This window comes from Mus caroli, chromosome 2 (assembly GCF_900094665.2).
Source record: "Mus caroli chromosome 2, CAROLI_EIJ_v1.1, whole genome shotgun sequence".
NCBI classification, from domain to species: domain Eukaryota; kingdom Metazoa; phylum Chordata; class Mammalia; order Rodentia; family Muridae; genus Mus; species Mus caroli.
The window spans coordinates 34,675,104-34,690,811 of NC_034571.1; the positions used below are offsets into that span (position 1 = coordinate 34,675,104).

The 15,708-nt window shown below is 39.5% G+C and overlaps 1 protein-coding gene and 1 pseudogene across 3 annotated transcripts in view; one reads left to right on the plus strand and one right to left on the minus strand.

Annotated features, from left to right (window-relative positions):
• Nr6a1 (nuclear receptor subfamily 6 group A member 1) overlaps positions 1-15,708 on the minus strand; it is a 193,153-nt gene that overhangs the window by 71,970 nt on the left and 105,475 nt on the right. The gene's annotated exons all lie outside the window — the stretch shown is intronic.
• Positions 4,639-5,193, plus strand: LOC110312390 (annotated as a pseudogene).

Below are 15,708 nucleotides of genomic sequence, written 5' to 3' on the forward strand. Positions count from 1 at the left end.
CAGATATAGCTGTCTCTTGTGAGACTATGCCGGGGCCTAGCAAACACAGAAGTGGATGCTCACAGTCAGCTATTGGATGGATCACAGGGCCCCCAACGGAGGAGCTAGAGAAAGTAACCAAGGAGCTAAAGGGGTCTGCAACCCTATAGGTGGAACAACAATATGAACTACCCAGTACCCCTCAGAGCTCGTGTTTCTAGCTGCATATGTAACAGAAGATGGCCTAGCGGGCCATCAGTGGAAGGAGAGGCCCATTGGTCGTGCAAACTTTATTTGCCTCAGTACAGGTGAACGCCAGGGCCAAGAAGTGGGTGGGGGAGTGGGTGGGGGACTTTTCGGATAGCATTAGAAATGTAAATGAAATAAATACCTAATAAAAAAATTAAACAGTTGATTTTCAAATAAATGCTTTCATAAGGAAAATTAAAAAAAAAAACAGCAGTGAGTGAGCTACTGAGATAAAAGGTGACCTGTTTCCAAGTCTACCAAAAAATAAAAAAAAAAATCATGAACAAATGGGCATATTGTTTCGATTTTTAACCTTTCTGGGGTAGAGAGGCATTTTTTCAAAAAAAAAATCTTGCTAACTCATTAAATAGAAATTTTTTGATATATAAAAGAACTAATTACACACAAAGAAAACTGAAGTATAGAAGAATGAGAAGAAGAAAGTGGGAGAAAGTATAACATGAATTCCATGTACCACTGAGGAAAGCAAGTTGTAATTACCCTTCTATTAATGTTTAACCTCCAAGAAGCACATAGGTTTAAACACAGATGTTTGTAGACATATTTATTAAACATAAAGAGTTCCTATAAATCAGTAAGAAAAAGATACACAAAATCACTAATGGACAAAGAATGTGTCCATGGAATGATCTCTTACAAAAGATGGGTTTGTCAGGCCTGTAAAGATGGCTGAGTAGCTCAAGAGAACTTGTTCTTCTTCCCGAGGACCTAAGTTGGGTTCTCAGTACACACATTAGATGGCTCACAGCCATTTTTAACTCTAGCTCCAGGAGATCTCTTCTGGCATCCCAGGGCCCCATCACTTTCACGCAAAAATAAACGTGCATGTAATTAAAAATAAATTTCTTGCCAGGCAGTGGTGGCGCACGCCTATAATCCCAGCACTTGGGAGGCAGAGACAGGCGGATTTCTGAGTTCAAGGCCAGCCTGGTCTACAAAGTGAGTTCCAGGACAGCCAGAGCTACACAGAGAAACCCTGTTTTGAAAAACAAAACAAAATAAATAAATAAATAAATAAAATTCTTTTTAAAAAAATTAGTGTGTATACAATGAAAAAGTCATTTTCAGCTATTACCAACTGTTTCTCTAGTTAGGAATGTAGCTGAGTGGTAGGGTACCTAGGTTTACCTTACAGTAAACACATACATACACACACACACACACACACACACACACACACACACACGGGGCGGGGAGGGGGGTGGCGATAAGAGGGAACCATAAACCACTCATTAGACTGGCAAATAGTGTGATTATTTTATTTTACTTTGGAAAAAATGGATATGTTTTACAGTTCTGGCAGTTAAACTGTACGTATCCAAAGCTCAAGAGTATTCGCCCTTTCTCTCAAAGATGAATGCATAACAATGACACAACTTTAGAGGAATAGCCAAGATGGGGAAATGAGGTAAGAAACCAGACTACCACACATTGTCCAGTCTCCCTACACACTCGCATTCTAGACTTTAGCTGGGCTGTCAGTCATTTGGGTAGTCCCTTTCCCCAACTCTTCACTAACAGTAATAATATCCAAGGAATTCATTTCTACTTTATGAAAAAAAAATTTTAAGATTTATTTACTGTTATATGTAAGTGCACTGTAGCTGTCTTCAGGCACACGAGGAGAGGGCATCAGATCTCATTACAGATGGTTGTGAGCCACCATATGGTTGCTGGGATTTGAACTCAGGACCTTCAGAAGAGCAGAAGGTCCTGCTCTTAACCACTGAGCCATCTCTCCAGCCCTCATCTCTACTTCTAACAACTCAGTTTGTGAATAAGAGGTTAGTTAGCCCTGTACTATATGAGATAGATCTTTCAATGTTGCAATTTCTGTGTTCTGCTTGGGGGTTATTTCGTGGTGTTTGCATTCTGCTATGCTGTGCTTTGCCTGGCCACATTTGACAGCTGCTCTGTGCAGACATATAATTAAGCAGTGGTCAACAGCTTGGTAATATCTTTTGTACTTACAGACAGTAAGTACCATACAATGAAAGCTTCTGCATATGTATCTTTTCTAATGCCTACTGAATAATTTTCAAATGAATAAGTCTTGGGATCAGGTCATGGATACTAAAAAAAAAAAAAAAAAAAAAATACTTATGACTCCATAACTTTGCCAGGTCCCAGTGATCAACTTAATCACACTATTGTGGGTGTTCTTCAGCCTACCAGCAGAGGGCAGCATTTCCCACATAAGCGAAGCTTCAAAATGCAGAACTCAAATTGAAGAATGGAAAGTCATGATCAGATCACGAAGGCAACCTCCGAAAAGCATGGTAACAACTGCGTTGTAGAACAGACCCTAGTTTCTCTGAGGCCATACAACAGAAACTTAGACCTAACAGCACCTAACACTGTGAACTGGCACTGTGATGGAAAAATAAGACTAACATCCACATACATATATACTATTAGCCATAACATATGTGGTATACCTTTATTAAATTGGATCTTACTAGCAGCAAAAATTCCTGGAGCCCTACACCAAAGAGACTAGAGAGTCCATTTACACTTGAATCTACTTTTCCATTTTTTGCTTCCAAAAAAAAAAAAAGAATGAAAGGGGCAAACCCCTTGATCTACCATAGATATTTGTATGTATCTGTGGGTGTGGGGTACACATGATAGAAGAGCTATACAGGCATGAGCTACACAGACACATGTGTAAGTTGGGATTTAGTTCTCAATACTATCACCATTGCTTTATTGTTTTAAAAACAGTCTTACTAGCATGAATACATACATACATACATACATACATACATACCACGCCTACAATCCTATAGGTAAACAGTCTACATAAAGAGTACCAGGACAGCAGACAAGGCTACAAAGAAAGAACCTGCCTCAAAAAAACAAAACAAAACTTTTCACTGGACCTTGAGATTGCTGTTTTAGTTGGCCTGGCTGGCCATTGAGCCCGTGTTCTTCCTTTTGCTGATATTCAGCCAGGGATTACATTATATACATGGCAGGCCTAGATTTCCTAAGAGCTGACTTTCATAGAGTATCTGAACTCAGGTCTTTATGCTTGCATAGCAAATACTTGACCCACTAAATCATCCCCCAGCCATGACCACAAATGTTTAAGCTTAGCTTCACATTAGCAGAGCAAGGTAGTAAGGAGAGCAAAAAGAAACCACTAGGTCATGCAGTGGTGGTGCACACCTTTAATCTCAGCACTTGGGAGGCAGAGGCAGGCGGATTTCTGAGTTCGAGGCCATCCTGGTCTACAGAGTGAGTTCCAGGACAGCCAGGACTACACAGAGAAACCCTGTCTCAGAAAAAACAACAACAAAAACCAACAACAAAAAAACAAAAACAAAAAAAGGAAAAAACAAACAAAACAAATAATACAAAAAGAAAAAAGAAAGAGAGATCACTAGTTCACAGCAGATGATGGAATTATAGGTCTAAAATACAAATATCTACAGTTACAATGTCTCAGCCCTGGGCTGGAGAGTCGGCTCACTTCTTGCTCGTACAAAGGACCTCAGTTCAATTCTAGCACACACATGGCAGTTTTCAATGTTTGTGACTCAAATCCGAGGGGATTTGACCCCCTTCCTTTTCAGATTTCCAAGAGCAGGTGTGCTTGGTATACATACATACAAGTAGGCAAAACAGTCATGTGCATAAAATAAATGAATCCAAAAAGTTTTTTAAGGTTTGTTTGTTTGTTTTTGCCTTTTGGAGACTGGGTTTTTCCTGTGTGTATACCAGGCTTGCTATTCTTTATCTCAAGAGATCCTCCCACCTCTGCCTCCTGAATTCTGGGATTAAAGCCACCATGGCCGGCTTTCACTGTCATCTTAACTGGACTTGCCGTGGAAGTCATACTTTATGACTTCAATTACTTAAAATCCTTATATTCTGGATTTATCTATGAGGGCTTCCAGAAAAGTTTAAAAAAAGAGGGAAGATTGTCCTAAGTGTGGGTGGTGCCATTCCAGTCAGACAGATGGACATCAGGATTTGTTCCTCTCTGCTTTCTGACTTCAGATATAAATGCCTTTCACCCCTGAGTTCCACTCCACTTCCACTCCTTCCATACCTCAGGGTATGTGAGGAGGTGAAGGAAAGAGGCAGGTAGGGTAGAGCCATAAAGAAAGAAAAAGCATTCCTTACATAGGGTATAGAGAAACAATCTATACTTTATGACTTCAATTACTTAAAATCCTTATATTCTGTCTTACTATGAGTATGAAATAAAGAAAGCATAGTTTAATCATTCTAGATCTGTATCAGCTATACTATGGGTTCTTAAGGAGAAAACCATTTATCTCTGCTTCTATCAGGGTTGAAGAATGGCTAACACCGATGACTGGCTTGTAGAAAATGTAATTTATTGAGTTGCCCTTTCGTCTCGGTGCCAGCACCTCTGGGATGGCCTCGCAAAACCGCGACCCAGCTGCTGCCAGCGTTGCTGCGGTTTGAAAAGGAGCCTTGCAAGCCCTGCGGGGGCGCTGCCCGATGCCTGCAGGAACTGATGATCCTCATGACTTCTGGTGACAAAGGAATCTCCGTCTTCCCTGAGTCAGACAACCTGTTCAAATGGGTGGGGAACCATCCACGGAGCAGCCAGCACCGTATATGAAGACCTGAGGTATAAACTCTCCCTAGAGTTCCCCAGTGGCTACCCTTACAACGCACCCACAGTGAAGTTCCTCACACCCTGCTACCACCCCAACGTGGACACCCAGGGCAACATCTGCCTGGACACCCTCAAGGATAAGTGGTCTGCACTGTATGATGTCAGCCATCTTGCTCTCTATCCAGAGCCTGCTAGGAGAACCCAACATCGATAGCCCTTTTGAACACACACGCTGTGGAGCTCTGGAAAAACCCCACAGCATTTAAGAAGTACCTGCAAGAAACCTATTCAAAGCAGGTCTCCAGCCAAGATCCCTGATGCAAGCTGGCCATCCCTCTTTTGTGTCGTCTTTTTTCTTAGACTATCTGTCCTTTCTCCTTGATTTCTACGCTATGTTATTTTTTGTTTTGTTTTGTTTTGTTTTGTTTTTAAATTAAATCTGCTTGACTAGCTGGGCGTGATGGCGCACGCCTTTAATCCCAGCACTCGGGAGGCAGAGGCAGGCGGATTTCTGAGTTCAAGACCAGCCTGGTCTACAAAGAGAGTTCCAGGACAGCCAGGGCTATACAGAGAAACCCTGTCTCAAAAAAACAAAAATTAATTAATTAATTAATTAAGTCTTCTTGAACCCTTAACAATGTATATTTAAAAAAAAAGAAAATGTAATTTATCAAGTTTTATACTTCTGTACATAAAGAAGTATGTGTCTTTTCTCTCTCCCAAATTTCTTCTATTCTTACTGGATTCCTTACGTTGTCCCTGGTGCCATATTAAGTGCTTTATGTATAGCATCTCATCATAATCTCTTAAGAAGACTAGAAATTTATCACCTCCATTTTAGAGATAAGCCAAGTTTCAAAGAACTTAGTAAGTGTTGAAGATCTAACAGCTAATATGAACCTTTGGGACATGAGTTTTTAAGAACTAAGAGACAATTAACTACTGTGCCATATTGGTGGTAACAGTAAGAGACCTCAAGGACACTGTGGGTCATAGGGGAGACTTCACTTAATTTACCCCTCATGAAGATTTTCTACCCAACAAATGACAAATTTTCTATTTTTTTGAGGGATGTGGCAATTTCCTTGTATATGGTAGCAGCAGTTGGATTACAGTCAAGGTCAGCAAAGCATCCCGACAGCTTCACATGTTACTATCTTCTCACCTTCCTGTCCATTCTTATATACTATACTGGGTACTGATAAGACTTCTTTTAATTTTAATTCCTTCTATGAATGGGTAATATTTAGCTCCTCCAATTAATTTCATATTAATTAATTATCCTTTCTTCCATAATCCCTGGTGATGCCCAAGGGGCTGAATGCTGGGATGGGAGGTATTCCAGAACTATCAAAACAAGTCCATTGGTATGATTCCTTTAAAAAAAAAAAAAAAAAAAAAAAACAGCTGGAATCAGGGCTATAGAAATGGCTCAGAGGTTAAGAGCACTGATTGCTCTTCCAGAGGTCCTGAGTTCAAATCCCAGCAACCATATTGTGGCTCAGAACCATCTGTAATAATATCTGATGCCCTCTCCTAGTGTGCCTGAAGACAGCTACAGTGTACTTATATATAATAGATAAAATCTTAAAAAAAAAAACCCAAACAAACAAAAAATGGAATCAAGAAAACAGATCTCTTGATCTATAAAACAAAACTCTTCTAACACATGAAAGACTGTTTTCATCAAACCTTGAGGCTGGAGCCTCAGCACCGATGAGCTTCTACAGCTTGTTCTGTGCCCTAGGTTTTGCTCCAGTTCAATTACATTTCACTAGTGCCCTTCCTCATCACAGCCTCCGGAAACAGCAGCCTAGAGCACTAGAAAGCTGCGGCACAACTCTTCTCTTTTACTCTGATTACTACTGCTTGACATTACTCTTTTCATTGCTTAAACTCACCCCACTCCACGCCAACCTCAGCGTATCATTAATGACACCTGAAAACAAAATCCTTATATTCTGTCCATAAATTACTGGTTACCTTTCTATTCTGAAATGGTTTTGAGTAGAATACTGGATACAAGAAGAAAGGTCACAAGACTATTTCCAGGTTTCCTCAAGGACAAATAGGACATAGGCAAGCAACAAGTGCCAGAGGCTGGAGTTAGAAGACCACATGCAAGCTGCAGCTCTGCTTGCTATCTTCATAATCTCCAGCAAGTCTCCCAGTGTCCAGAGCTGAGGATACTTTGCATAAGTGAAGTTGTATCTGTACTCTGATAACCTTATAGGAGATATGATGATCAGTTGAGATGATATATGTGACAACAGTGGCAAAGCCACAGGTATATTATACACGATCACTAAAAAGCACAAAATAATCATCTAGGGCTGGAGCTTACTTAGTATGTATGAAGTACAAGGTTCAAACACCAACACAATAAAATAAAAATGGTTAATATTGCAAATATCTTCATTAAATCTAGAGTTTATATCATAAAATCTATTTGTATTGCATACACATATGCATCTATTTGGGTCATAAGATTCCTAGATATTTGGAGACCCACAGTGTGGATAGGCCTCAATCAGTGGCAGGCCTGAATTGAACAATACCAGCAGCAGTAGTCTCTCTCAAACATTTTCCCTCTATCACACAACACTTGACTTTGGATTCAAACTGGAACATGAGCTCCCAGGGCTATCTGTCCTGAAAGCCTTCAGACTTTAACTGTAGGATGGGTTCCCAGTCTGCTAATACTCCCTGTAGATTTTTCTTTTTTAATTTGTTAGTCTCCATGGTCATATAAACCAACGTAGTATGATAAATCATCCACCCAACTACCCATCCACTCATCCATCCTATTAATTCAGCTTCCCTGAAAAAACAAACAAGACTAATAAACACATCTAGGGTTGAGTTTTATTTAGAATTCACAATGATCTAATGCTCAAATAAAGTACAAAAATATAATGGATAAACTAAACCCAGTTTATCTTCTTTATCTCCATATCACTCAGGCCAGCTGTTAAAGAGTAGACGGCTCCCCCAGTGATAATCCTGAGTCTGTGGACAAAGGGTTATTAGGAAGCTATCCTTATAAGAGATGATCACTATGTACATGGCATAAGTATAGAAACAATCTATCCAGAAAATGCTTGTGGAGGAATATGAGATTTGTTGAGCAATTCACGAATGCTAAGTGTTGGGCTGGATATAAGATTCAGCATAAGGTTTGTAAGACAAAAACTATGATTGTTTACTTGTGCAAATTAAGCTGAGTTGTGAGAGGTGTATAATGCTTAGTACAAGAATGTAGTGGACTAAGAACCAAACCCAAGTGCAGCAGCTATCGTGTTAATGACTAGAGGGTACCTATGATAAGTAATTTATATTCCATGTTTGCAAATGAGAAAGTGATATTTGGGGTTGAAGAGATGATTCAGCACTTAAGAGCATTGACTGCTCTTCCAGAGGTCCTGAGTTCAATTGCCAGCAACCACATGGTGACTCACTACCATCTCTAAAGGGATCTGATGCCCTCTTCTAGTATGTCCGAAGACATACAGTGTACTCGTATATAGTACATAACTAAATAAATAAATCTAAAAAAGAGAAAGAGAGAGAGAGAGATTGATTGATTTACTTATGCATTTATAGACATGGCATATGTAGCTCTGGTTGGTCTGGAACTCTGTAGATCAAGCTGTCCTTGAACTCACAGACATAGCATGCCTGTCTCCTGAATGCTAGGATTAAATCCATGAACAACCAAGCCCAGCTTTTTCTAGACTGAATTTCTTTTTCTTTCTTTCTTTTTTTCTTTAAAGGAAAGCAACAGAAAATAGAGTAGTCATAATGCACTAAATGTAAATGTCTTGGCCATTATATTCAGTGTTAAGAAGCCAGTACATCATCTGGTATACACTTCTGTTACAGGTGACGAATCAAGTCAAAGACAGGCCAAAGAGGCCTTTGGTCTCCATTTTCCCTCTTTGGAGGCCTTTCAGGATCCTTCATTAACAGTCCTTCTTGCCATCACTGGTTACAGTTGAAAAGAGAAATTATTTATACATTTAAAAAAATATATCATATTGATCCATTTGTTTATCAGTCCAAAGGCATCTACTGTTTTTTTTTAAAGATTTATTTTATTCATATAGTGCTCTTAACACCACTGAGTCATCTCTCCAGCTCCACCTTTTTTTTTTTTTTTTTTTTTTTTTAAACCTGTGGTACAGAGCCTACCTACAATCACAGGTTGGAACTTGTAGAATGATTGGAAGTAATGAGAACCATTTATTATTAGCCTAATTAAATTCCATTTTAACCACATTAAATGGACCAAGGAGAACTTGCTATATAACTAGAAGGTATTTACCTGCAACAAAATGTGACAGTAAGTTATTTAAATATAATTACTGTTAGAATTACATCACTGGTAAAATGCCATAATTCGTGTACCTTAAAAGCATTCAAAAAATGCTTAATTACATTTACCCTGCCCCCACCCTTTGTGTGTGTGCTGGCACATGTACAGAGGTCAGAGGACAACTAGGTGGAGTCACCTCTCTCCTTCCACTATGTGGATTCCTAGGGATGGAATTCACGTCATCAGGCTTGGCAGCAAGCACGTCTACTCACTGAGTTATCTTGCCATCTATCAAAAATCCTGATCATTTAAAAGTGAATTCATTTAAGACCATGAATTCAGAAGAATTTCTTAAGAAGGTGTAATTAGTGACAAATCAGGCACATACAAAAAAACAAAAACCAAACAACAAAAAGTGAGTCAGATGTCTGAGTAGCTGGAGCTTGACTAAGTTTAGAGTACTGTCTCCTTTCTCAAGGCCAGTTCCAAAGTTCCCAGATCCTCCATGCTGTCCCTTTACTTCTTCTTCTTCTTTTTTTTTTTTTTTCTTTTCCTGAGACAGGGTTTCTCTGTGTAGCCCTGGCTGTCCTGGAACTCACTTTGTAGACCAGGCTGGCCTTGAACTCAGAAATCCACCTGCCTCTGCCTCCCAAGTGCTGGGATTAAAGGCGTCCGTGCACCACCACGCCCGGTCTGTCCCTTTACTTCTAATAACCTCCACTGCCTTGGAACACAGAATGTTTCCTCTTCTACCTAAAACAATGCCATTTGTACAACATGGATAAGTACTGTAATTATGCCATCTATTCATCTCAATTAAAAGAACAAAATCATACAAGCTTTAAGTTACTTGCAAGGGTTTTCCAAAATATGTCACTGGCACAAGGTAGGAATTAATAACCTCCAATGGCTCCAACTTTCCCCTTCAACACTGTAAATGCTCTGGGAACAACAAGCAAGAATCTTTGCCAAATAAGCATTTTTCTATTCTTTCTTCTCTCCCTCCCTCCTTTCTTTCTTTTCTTACTTTTTTTTCCAAAACAGCATTTCACCATGTAGAACTAGTTGTCCTAGAACTCATTATGTAAGCCAGGCTGGCCTTGACTCATAGATACACCTGTCTTTGCCTCCCGAGTGCTAGGATTAAAGATGTCCACCACCACTGCCTGTCACAAATGAACATTTTAAATGCTAATTCTTTATAGGACAAAAGAAGAAAACCATGTCTTCCAAGTTTTTCATACATATATCAAAATAACAGAATTTGAAAATGATGGTTCCAGATCAAAATTACAATGAACACTGTTAGATATGAATTCTATTTTACAATACCTAGAATTAAAACTTAAGATGCTGTTAGAGTCACTAATCTTCCCACACTTATCCATTCCAGTCCCCTTAATCAGCTGCTTCTGAAAAGCAGCAGAGGCTGCCTGTAATAAGGGGAAAGAAAGTAGACTCTGTGGTGAGACAGGTCCTCTGTAGTGTGGCTCTACTGCTTGATGCTTCTGATATTTGGCCAAGTTATTAAATTGCTCAATGTCTCAGTTTTCCCCTATGAAATTCGGGGCCACCACCTCTTGCCTTTCCTGATCCTTATGAGGCATAAAGTAAATGGACAAGCATCAGTCCCTAGGACAGAATGCTCTTCAATGAACAGTGATAGGTGCTCCGTGGATATTGTTAGGAATCAGCTTTAAATGTCTTATAATGAAGGTCTGTTGTATCTCCCCTTACCTACAGAGAAAAATGACGATTAATGACATAGTTGATAAAAATATTCCTATCTCTAGTTTTTCTGCATTTTAGCATTTATATTGAATAGGAATAAATATGGTCAACATTGAAAATTATCTTTACAATAAAATATTTGGATAAAGGGATCACAGTGATTAAATAGTAGTGATTTTTTTCTTTTTGCTCTACATATTAAATAATCTCTAAATCACTACAAAGAAAAAACCATTGTAACAGTTTGTTCTTATGTAGAATAGCTTTAAAAGAAATGAAACCGCCCTGTAATCCCACAGATTATGTTTAAAAATAGAATGATAGACCAGCTGTCAGATGCACACATTTTACACAGATTGGGGCCAAGAATCTTCTCCTGAAACCCACTGTTGTTCCTATGGCACTGGCCATCACTAAATGGGAAACTCCATCCCATACAAGTCTAGCAGCTCCCAACCCCTACCCACCAAGATCTAACTTTGTATCTCCTAGCTGGCTGCAAACTCACTAGTCCACCTACCTCTGCCTCCCAGTGCTGGAATTAGAGGCATGTGCCACAACACCTGGCTACTGAATGAGTTCAGACACAAGTTTGGATGTAGACGATTGTAAAACTGCCTGTGAGACCTCACTAAACTTAAAATATGTTATTCCTAACTGACACACAATGGAAAGGCTGTATGATAGAGAATCTCTCTTTCTCTTTCAATGTAACTTTAGTTTTTTAAAATGTGTGTGTGTGTGTGTGGTGTGGTGTGGTGTGGATGCATGTATGTATGTGTGTGCACAGAGAGCGGGGGGGGGGCGGGGGGGGGGAGGAAACATGTGCTCAAGTACATGTGTGATCTCTTCTGAAGTCATTTAACTTGCCAGGTATGGTGGCACATACCTTTAATTGCAGCACTTGAAAGGTAGGTCTAGGCCAGCAGAGCTAGCCAGTGAGACAAACAAACAGAAGACCATTTCAGTATCTCTAACACTGATTTAGATATATGGGACCAGTAAGGAAATGTCCTATTGAGCACACACAACTGCATTCATTCAAATACTGAGTACCCACCACCAAGCAATTTGCACCTTTAAGGAGCTAAGGACACACTGATAAGCTAGAGAGGTGACAGAAAGACTATAAAATTGTTCAGCCTCATATCTAGCCACTTGATACTAATAACTGAGAAAAGGCCTAATTTACTTCAATGTCTTTCAAAGTTAGCAGTTTCAAAGAAAAATAATTATATATGTTATGTGACCAGGAAGTTGTTGGTAAGACAATCCCATTAAAAGTAATATACCTGCCACTTTCAGTACCAATCTGCTTTTTTATTTCACCCTACCCAAAAATGGTAGCATCAATAAACAGAAAAATGATAGAGTAGAAATGTAAGAGTGCACAGTTTCAGAGCTGTCTACTCTACTAAGCCCTATGTAAAAGAGGAGAGGCAAATAGATGCAGGGGATGGAACTGCTCAATTGTTTTTGTTTCCCTACATCAAGAGCAAGGCTGCTCCAGTAGAAAGGAGTAGGGCTTTGGGGAGTACTAGAAAACATGTGTTCTGGCAAACAGTGGTTAATGATCAGAGACTTCTGTGTCTTTTATTTGGAAGCTAAATAAATGGTCAAAGGTAGGGTAGAAACTCCGGATCAGGATTAAAAATTTCTACATCAGCAATCTCTGCAGCCCAAGTTTTGTTTATTCTAGAGAACTCTAACACAGTGTCTTTCTTAAATCAGGTCTGTCTGTTTCCAAAAGGTATCTAATCTCTTATAAAAAGAACTCTAGCTCCTCTGATTCCAAACTTCTCAGGCTCCTTTCAACACAACACAGGTTGTTTAAGAATGATAGTTTGCATTGGAAATGTAAATGAGGAAAATACCTAAAAAAAAAAAAAAAAAAAAAAAGAAGAAGAAGAATGATAGTTTTGGCCAAGCAGTGGTAGCACACGCCTTTAATCCCAGCACTTGGGAGGCAAAGCCAGGTGGATTTCTGAGTTCGAGGTCAGCCTGGTCTACAGAGTGAGTTCTAGGACAGCCAGGGCTATACAGAGAAACCCTGTCTTGAAAAACCAAAAAGGGGGGTGGGGTAGGGGTTGGTTACCTGCAAAGCAAGTAGAGTAAAAACTCATAGAACTTTGAGAGCCCTGCAACAAACTCTACTACATAGGGCTTAGTAGAGTAGCACACCTACTCACTCTTGGCAGTCTCCAAAACACTGATACTAAGAAATCTATGATTAATTGTTCCTATAGTACTTGTATGAAAGTTCACTCTCGTAACCAGACAGCACTGGATATCAATAGCTTCTTCAGGACACAAGGGAATGAGATTCCTCAAAGAACAAAATTATTGGTTAAACAGAATACCACAAAATCTAGTATCTAGCTATGAAAATTTGATGTGAAGAAAATCGTCACTTTGTGCATTATGTTCAGGCTTTAAAGTTCATGGGCTGGTTGAACTTGGCTCTGCTGCCTAACCTTTCTGAGACTGAGCTTCTTCTGTTTCAAAATAGAATAATAAGCAACACCTTTCTGGGTAAAAATAACAACTAAAATGGAATAAATAATGTGAATGGAGGACTTAACCTAGAGAACATGCATGGCATTGAAACCTACCCCTTTTGCCTAGGCAGCCAGTTAGCTGTCATTCTGTCCACTCCATCAGATCCTGGGAGGCTCAAATAAGGTAAGGTGTGTGAAAGCCCTAAAATATGTCACCATACCCACATCCAAAACAGTATTCAAGGCACACGAATGAGTATTCTCATTATCTTTAAGAGGTTAACTCCCACTTAACCAAGCATACCTTTAATCCCAGCACTCGGAAGGCAGAGGCAGATGGATCTCTGAGTTCGAGGCCAGCCTGGTCGACAGAGTGAGCTCCAGGACAGCCAGGGCTACACAGCGAAACTCTGTCTTAAAACCAAACCAAACCAAACAGAGGTTAAGCCTCTAAAACGGAGCTGTAAGTGTACAAGTGTCCCAAAAGCAAGTAGGAAGTGCTAGAAGACTGGTAACAGTGAGTAAATTAAATGAGCATTTATAACAAGAGCACACGATAGCTAAATATCTGCTAATATTTCTACATTTGTGACAGGGCAAATTTAAAATCCAACAATTCTTGGTTCTAGAACTCACACTATTAGAGAAGGAAAAGTGTGTGTTAGAGAAGCAGAGCTGGGGCTGGAGAGACGGCTCAGAGGGTAAGAGCACTGACTGCTCTCCCGAGGGAGGGAGGGAGAGCTATACAGAAACAACAGAATGTTGACATTTGTGAAGCACTCTGAGTATTCTGTGCCTTGTGCTAAGTACCTTATATGCAAGCTTTAACTCACTCCCAGCAACCCTGGGAGCTGGACAACATGTCAAGCATTTTACAGATGTGGTAGAAGCCTAAACAAATCTGTTCCTTTGTTCAAAGTCTCAGAGATAAATTATCAGAATTAGTGATCAGTGCAGGGAAGCAGAGGCCATTAGCCTCTATTCTCTAACAGCCATGTTCAAGCTGAGTCCTGAAAACCAAGTAAGGTATGAATCACTTAGCATGAGGCATATGAGATTCTAGACCAAAGGCACAGGGCAAACTATCAAAGGATTACACAGAAAAATTCTAGAGACTTCTTAAAAGGTACTGGTAGCTGGGTGTTGGTGGTACACTTTAATTCCAGAACTCCAGAGGCAGAGGCAGGTGGATCCCTGAATGGAGTCCACCCTGGTTTACAGAGTGAGTTCCAGAATGGCCAGGGCTACACAGAGAAACCTCGTCTCAAAAAGCAAGCAAACAAAAAAGTGCTGGCATAAAACATAAAACATCCAATCTTTTTTATGTACTGTGTGCACACATGAATAAATACATGTGTAAACACACACTATGTATGAGAAACTCTTGGGGGAAGAAGATACAAGAGCAGACTCAGGTAACAGAGGTGAGAAGATAAAGTCGCTAAAATATATTTTATTTGAAAATGACATAATGATATCTAATATTTCATATAATAACTTTTAAAAACTAAAGAGAAAATTTTTGGAGGACAGAGCAGAACAAATCTACGGCTTCAGATATACTAAATAATCACTCTGGCACTTAGCTACAGTCTTAGCACATTGTTTTAAATAAGAATAAGATCATTTTACTTTATGATTCCTGAAATCTCAGGTGGGTTTTATTATCGTAGGATACTTAGGAATACACTTACTCAAAAATAATAAAATTTAGTTGAGTCTAGAGAAGTTTGCAGGGGTAGATATATTAAAATACATTGAATATATGTATGAAATGCTCCAAGAATCAAAATTTTCTTTTTCCCCTCTTTCCCCTTTTCTTTTCTCTTTTCTCTTCTCTTCTTTCTTTCCTTTCTTTCTCTCTCTCTCTCTTTCTCTCTTTCTTTCTTTCTTTCTTTCTTTCGTTCGTTCGTTCATTGTTGTTTGCTTGCTTTGTTATTACGTTCGTTCGTCGTTGTTTGCTTGCTTTGTTATTATCCAGATAGGGTTTTCTGTGTGTATTCTTGGCTCTCCTGAATTTACATTATATTTATAGCCCAGGCTGGCTTGACCTCAAGACAGATCTGCCTGCCTGTGCCTCCTGAGTTCTATGATTGAAGGTATCACCACACCACTGCCCAGTTAATAAGTTATTATTATTACTATTATTTACTTATTTATTTGGTTTTTCGAGACAGGGTTTCTCTGTATAGCCCTGGCTGTCCTGGAACTCACTTTGTACACCAGGCTGGCCTCAAACTCAGAAATCTGCCTGCCTCTGCCTCCCGAGTGCTGGGATTAAAGGCGTGCACCACCATGCCTGGCCCAAGTTATTTTTT